Here is a 7,096-nt window from a genome sequence, read left to right on the forward strand (position 1 = left end):
ATTGTATTGTAACTGTATTTATCTCATCTTATACATATACCTGTGAGAATTTTTACAAAAAAGTCATTTTTCTTGACATTACATAGAACTAGATAAGATAACATTAGTCATAGTCAGATTTTTTTCCTGCACAAGTTTAGTAATATGTTATTTGTAATTCTCAAACTCTTTTAAAGAAATATAAGTAAAATATGACTAATTAATTGATTGTATAGGCAACTGATTAATTCTGATTAATTAGGAAGAAACAGTAACCTAGATGAAAAAGGTTAGGAAAATAATTCAAAAATACATTGAAAATAGTGAGACAAAAGTAACAGGACTACTCGCAAAGTTAAATGTTATGCATCAGACAGCATAAAGGACAAAGGACATGTGCATCGGGGGGATAATTACTCAGGGAGTGTGAGACACCTTCAGTAGTTGTAGTTTTATTTTATAGTGATACTATGTAGAGACTAATTCATTTAATAAAACAGATTTGAATGAGTTCTTTTGAACAAAAGAGTATGATGAATAAGACTAGAAGTGTTTGCTTCAGGAGCACATATACTAAAATTGTAGTGATTTAAAGAAGATTTGCATGGCCCTTGCACAAGGAATGAGACTAGAAGTTGGCACAGAAGGTTAAGGCTCGGAATTGATGTTCCTCTGGTACAGGGTTTGACTCACTCATTTCTCATTTGCCTACTGTGTGACCTTAAGCAAGTCACTTAACCAGACATTGCTTTAAGATTGTTTCTGAAAAGAAACTGTGTATATGGTGAACTTACCTGGTCAACAAACTGGTGTTATTAGGGCACAACCAGATTTTGTGGAATTTTTTCATTCTGCATTTACCAGACATTTTTCACAATATGCAGAGGATATGCATATGATTTCCACTACGTCTACAGTATGGGTATATGGCTTTTACAATATGCACGGAATGTATATATGAGTTTTATGTGGATATGATACTCATGATATGCACAGGATGGGTATGTGGCCAAACAGTTTTATAGCTGACAGTGTTTCGGGTTTGGCATAATGGGGAGGTGAGTTTGATGTAATGAGGAGGTGGGTTTAATATAATGGTTAAGGTCTTCACTTCATAGACACATGGTGCAGGGTTTGATTCTGACCTCGAGTAATTGGCTAGGCTTAAAATGGCTCTTCAAGACATTTAGCCTAGTATTCGCCCATAAACCTATTACTATCTGAGAAAACGAGCAGTAAAGGCTATTTAGTAACATTTATAATATTGTAGACCACACTTCAATGAGTAAAATATCTTTAAATATGGGAAATAAAAAAAATACAAACATGATATTGCAGATTCTGGTTATAAATCTATAGGTACAAAAGATATACATTTAATACATGTAAGGACCAAACGAGGGAAAATGTACATCGCAGACTGTCTTGTGAAAGTGTACTGAAAAAGTAAAGAAATGAGGGATGTTTGCAGCAGAATTCACTGATATCAAGCCCTGAACTTTGTGACATGATATCAAATTGGTATTTCTGAAGTTAGCACAGGTAACTTTAATGTATTAATTGTCAGTGGGACGTGAGAGAGAAAATACTGCACAATCATTTCAGGTAGTGAAATTAAATTTCAAAGATCATTTTATTTATTTATTTATTTTATTTATTTGACATTTGTTGACCGGGTTAGTCCAACTGGGCCAGATGCCCATTTTCAGTGGAGAACCGAGGAGAAAATCTCCAATACAGACAATTACAATACATAGGCTCCAAGCTCCACTATAGAGAATTACAATGCATAAGCTCCAAATACAGAGAAATATATTATACGTACACATGATAAAATAATTTTTTTTAACAGTGAAAATATTTACAGCAATTTAATTTTTAAAGAGAGAGAAAAAGATTATACAGATGAAATACTAAATAAAGAGAGGTATTTAGAGATGAGCAAACAATATATACATATGTACATTTGGTGTAAAAGTAAAGCTTAAGGGCATATTCTTTTAGTAAGACTATGTGTAAGGTGAGAAAATTAAGAGGTGTTACACTAAGATGTTTGTGTAGTAGCAGTGAAAAAATATAGTAGTGTAGTGTATTAGGTAGGGTCCTAACAGGGGCAAGACTTGGTGTTAAGTAAGTGAAGTTAAGTTCCTTTTTTAAGTGTTTAGGGTGGGGAATTATGTGTGCAGGGAGTTTACTCCAACCTTGGGCTACAGTACATTTGTAAAGTAGTTTACCAACAGTTTTGTTAGGTTGGTAAATATCTAGGAGAAGCTGGTTGGAGGTGCGGAGAGTACACGTAGGGGTGTAAGAGGATACCAGGGAGGAGAGGGATGGGCAGGTAGATGGTTTGGATAATATAGAGTGTGTGTGATTTGGAACTGTGATAGTAGAAGTTGTTGGGGGAATTCCAGCCATTGGAGAGAGCTAAATGCAAGGCAGTGGTGAGAGTTGTGAGGAGAGGTGGTGGCAAATCTAGCTACTTTGTGGTAGATTTGTTGGAGTTTGGACAAGGTTCTAGCCTGTATGTTAGTTAGGATTGGGGGCATAGAGAAGGGAGGAGAGGGGGAGAGCCTGAGCCAGGGAGAGTCTAGCGTTAGAAGTTAGAAGTTTTCTATTTCAGTGCAGCAGACTAAGTTTTTTTTTTTTTTATTCCTTGCAAGATATGTAAGTTAAATTTTAGTTCATCATCGATGGTGGTACCTAGGCACTTACTGTGGGGTTCAGATTGTATGATGGTCTTATTGGAGGATGTGATGACAAAGGTTGCATTTGGTTGCACCTTAATTGTTGTAAATGTTCTAGATGCCAGACGAACTGATGGCTCACTCTGGCATGGATAACCAATCAGTTTCCAAGTTTGGGAACAAGATCCTAAATATATCCAAGCTTGATTCATTGATAAAGGAGGAATCAAGAGGAAAAATTATCTAAAGTCTTCTTGGTGTATAAAAATACCTATGTAAACACTTCCAAGCAAAAATCATAAACCTTCTAGACATTGTTGCATACTTGGGAGCTATGCAGATGACCTCCCATTTGTCCTTGGAATTGCACTCCATTCCATTTTTTCTTCCCAGTCTTTTCTAATCTCCTTTTATTGATTACAGTTATTTTATTTATTTATTTGTTTAACATTTATTTACCAGGATTGTCCGGCTAGACAGCTAAGTGTCCATTTGCAGCAGAGTCCTGGGCAGAAAAGCTCCAAACAGTTACAGAGTATGAACAATATGAAATAAAATAAAACAAAGTAAATGACAATCAAGGTGACAAAGTTTAGGATGCACACATAAAAAGGTTAACAAGCTAATAATAATAAACAAGTACAGTGATGTGATCTTACACTGCAGTGTTTTGACATTACAGAGCTTTAGTATAGTGTAGGTGTATAAAATGATATTTACATTATGTACAAAGAGAAAGAGAGAGAGTGTAATCATCCAACTTTTATCAGTTATCCATCCAACAGTTATCATCCAACATTTTATATGACCTAGTAATCTCTTTTTAAATGCAACTTCTTTTCTTAGCCATAACCAAAAACACTATCAGAACTGATCTTTCATTTAGCAAACTCCTGTTTCTTTCTTTCTGTTTGCCTCTATTCTGTTACGAGTCCTGATAGGGAAGATTGTCTCCATACCGCACTCCAACCTTCCACTTGGGCTCACCCCACTCTATTACCCTTCGCTCTCTAGTTATCTGCTCCCAATGCCTTGGTTTCTTTGACAGTCTCATGCCTACTCTCTGTAACTCTATTTGCAGTTATCTCTACTGGCAAAATCTCCTTTCTCCATTCATGTGTTGGCTTAATTCTTAGAATACTTTCCACAAATTCAGGAATATAATATTCTGTATGGTTATTGCTACTCTCCTTAATGACCTGCATCCAAAAGTCTTACTCTCTCCTTACTTCTTGAACCCCCCCCATATTTTGTGGCAGTTTAGCCAGCAGCTGTCTCATGCTTACCAAAGATTCTTTATTGCTATCTTGCAATGATTCAATATATGAGAAGTGTACATATTTACTGAACTTGGAGGTCACTTTCTCATCTCAGAACACATTCGATAAGCATAGTACAGGGCACTTTCACTAAACCAACGTATGCTGAGTGTGGCAATTGGGGAGAGATGGGCGAAGGCTACCAGCCTAGTCAAATAGAATTTGATATATAATTCTGGCATTTGTAAATAAATGTAAAATACAGGCATGTTTTCTTGATAATAAATGTAAAATACAGGCATGTTTTCTTGATAATAAATGTAAAATACAGGCATGTTTCTTGAGTGTAAAGAATACTGTGAAATGTGGAACTGCAAAATATGTGACAGCATTGCAGTCTACTGGCCCAGTGAAGCATGTTGTGACCTTTTCATGTTAGAATTTGGCTCCATTGTGGCTGGATGAAGGTTTCATGCCCATCGTTTTAAGGCTAAAGTTTATGACCAGAATTTAGATGTGGAATGTGCTTTATTGCTCTAGTTTCTGTTAGAATATACATGTGAAATGTCTTCTATTGTTGTAAGTTTCTGTGCAGGTGTTAGATTGCTAAATAATACAGTTTGTGGCCTGAGAACAGGTGTTAAGATGATGCAATATGAATACTGGGAAAACCTAAGTGTCAAAAATGATGTAATTTGGGAGGGCCTTAGAGACATGTTTGTTAGTAATGTTTAAATACCATTTTTCACAAGAGATTGGGGGCATTTTGATCTTGGATATCTAACTCAGCACTCTGCCTAAGCTCACATGTAAGTTTCTAGCACTGTGATTTTTTGTAGGAATAGTTAAAGCTAGTAAAGATTAATTAGGTATTTTCTTTGAAATCAGACCTATCCTACTGTATTATTTTAAGTTTCTGTGTGATCTCTGAACTCTTAGATATCTCTGTGGTGTAATAGTTTTGTCTTGTGTTTTAATTATTTATTATTAAATATTTTAAAAACCTTCCAACTGTGGCTGGTATGTATAGAGATAAGCTCTAGAGTACATTGCATATTTATAGAGATTATTGTAATAGGCCAGTCTACAGTAAGCCTTGACTGTTAGTCACATTACCATTGAATAATAATATTGCACAGTAATAATTGGACACCCTTTTAAGGGCCTTTTAGTAGCTGATATTATTAGCTTGGTGGTGGCAGTAATTACTACTGTATAGTCTGGGTAAAGGGGCACAGCTGGAGAATCTTTGTCAGCCTTTCCCAGGAGTGTCTGTGAAGTTGTATAAATACGTATCTCAAAGTGTGTGTGTGGTGTGGCAGTTACTTGGCAGGGACATGAAGCACTGGTTGGACAGAGACGGTACTGGATGTTTTTAGCTTGCCCAGCTAGGCTGAGATCTGGACCCTATAGCTGTGCCAGTGGGGAGTCTTACTGGGGACCTGGTGAGCAAGGGAGCAACCAGCCCCAGAATGACTGTGATCTCTGTGTGCACTTAAGGGAAATTGTACTTTACTGTGTGTATTAGTTATCCTTTCCTCTCTTCTATGAGATGACCTCCCTGGTGTTAGTGGTGAGGATTGAGGTTCCTTGATTGCTGGTCCAGGGCACAGTCATCATACTGAGTTTGTTAAGAAAACATGCCTAAGACAAGATAATTGGCATTAGTAATTGTCTATGTAGTTGGTATTATTCTGGAGGTATCTAGTATGTGTCTGCTTGGGATGAGATGGCTAACAATCCCTCCTGCTTTAACAGGGATGGCCTGTATCTCTCTCTTACCAAAGTTTTTACAGCTGGCTAAAGGCTTTGCTGCCCCCATAGTAACTTTTTTTAGACAGAGTCCATCCACTGGACATTTCAGCCTAGAAAATTCTAATTTGGAACCATTAATGTGGTTCTACTCAATGCTTTAAGTCTTAACAAAAGAAATGCCCAAACTTGGGGCTCTCCTGCAAACTGAACACATTCATATATGTGTAGTTACAGAGGCATTGTTTCAAAGCAAGAAAAGAACTATTACAATATACTAGGTTGCCTGATAATCAGTAACAAATATGGCCTGTCTAAACTCCTACTTAACCTCTTTAATCTAAGCCTTTCCAATGAAGCTTAGAAATCATGTCATTACAAAAGAGTGGCCTGAACATGGACCCTGGTAGCTATAGACCAATTAGTCTTACTAACCTCATATGTAATGCTATATAATGTATTATTTCAAACCTCGTTAATATGGACATTGAAAACCTGGACCCTCATCAATTTGGCTTTGTTAAAGGAAGCTTCTGCCTCTTTGACTTCACCAATTTCTTTGAAGACGTCACTGAAGAAGTAGATAATGGATAAGCAGTACATACAGCAAATCAAGACCTGGCTAAGGCCTTTGACACTATTCTACATATAGACATTACTGGCTGCCTTATAAATCTGAATATAAATCCATTTGTTGTACAGCAAATAGCTAACTAGTTGTCAGACAGACCATGGTAGAGTACCTTTGGCCCTGGACAGTTTTCAAACCATGGAACCCTTTCCCACTATTTTTTGAACCATGCACAATGTGCATGTTCTTTTTTATCATAAAACCAGTCAAACTACTATCATTACAATCCACCAAAGTCTGCATCCATCAATTACAGGTACATGGCTACATAATTCTGAAATCTCCACTTGTGAAAAAATGGACACAGTAAGGTATTCCAACTTTCTTCACACTTGTGCATACCAGTCTTAAAAAGTCAGTAAAATTATTGTTTAACTTGGTCATGACAGGCAGCTCCAGTACCTAGCAGTTATCACCCTTATGTTGACTGGGAATTCCTCAGATGTCTAATACTACTAAAAAGCAATTGTGGACATAATAATGTACTTCAAGCTTGTTTCACATAAATACATGTTACCCAGGCGTTTCTACTTATTGCACACAAACACACACTAGTCAAACAACGCCTGACTGTTTAAAGGAGAACCGCACCCACAGACTCAGAAAACATCTTTAGTCCTTCATGGTTTGATATGTCCTACATTTTAACACCACTCTGGGACTATTTATAGGTTTTTAAATACTTTTATATACAATTTCTGAGTCTGGCATCTTGAAGTTATCCTAATTGTTTAGTTTGCCTCTAGGTATCCCATAATGCAGAGCTTGTCTGTAAAAAATACATCAGGCAG

General features: G+C 36.7%; 1 non-coding gene across 1 annotated transcript; it reads left to right on the forward strand.

Annotated features, from left to right (window-relative positions):
- Positions 1-528: 528 nt before the first annotated feature.
- On the forward strand, positions 529-636 carry LOC122791098. The gene has a single exon (XR_006363073.1). It is a non-coding gene; the product is annotated as a U6 spliceosomal RNA (small nuclear RNA).
- The last annotated feature ends 6,460 nt before the right edge of the window (positions 637-7,096 follow it).

The sequence above is a fragment of the Protopterus annectens genome, chromosome 16.part0, assembly GCF_019279795.1.
Source record: "Protopterus annectens isolate FY-2018-M chromosome 16.part0, PAN1.0, whole genome shotgun sequence".
Taxonomy (NCBI): domain Eukaryota; kingdom Metazoa; phylum Chordata; order Ceratodontiformes; family Protopteridae; genus Protopterus; species Protopterus annectens.